Source organism: Mizuhopecten yessoensis, unplaced genomic scaffold, assembly GCF_002113885.1.
Source record: "Mizuhopecten yessoensis strain PY_sf001 unplaced genomic scaffold, ASM211388v2 scaffold4121, whole genome shotgun sequence".
In the NCBI taxonomy this organism is placed as follows: Eukaryota; Metazoa; Mollusca; class Bivalvia; order Pectinida; family Pectinidae; genus Mizuhopecten; species Mizuhopecten yessoensis.
In genome coordinates, this window is record NW_018405386.1 from 382,858 (window position 1) to 383,149 (window position 292).

The window sequence follows — 292 nt, forward strand, 5'->3', positions numbered from 1 at the left end:
GATAACCACTAATTCCTGTCCTACTACAGGTAAATATCTTATGGTTTGGTAGTGAGATGACCATTCCTGTCATACTACAGGTAAATATAATATCGTTTGGTAGTGAGATGACCATTCCTGTCATACTACAGGTAAACATAAAATAGTTAGGAAGATAGATGACCATTCCTGTCATACTACAGGTAAATATCATATCGTGTCGTAGTGAGATGACCATTCCTGTCATACTACAGGTAAATATCATATCGTTTGGTAGTGAGATGACCATTCCTGTCATACTACAGGTAAATAT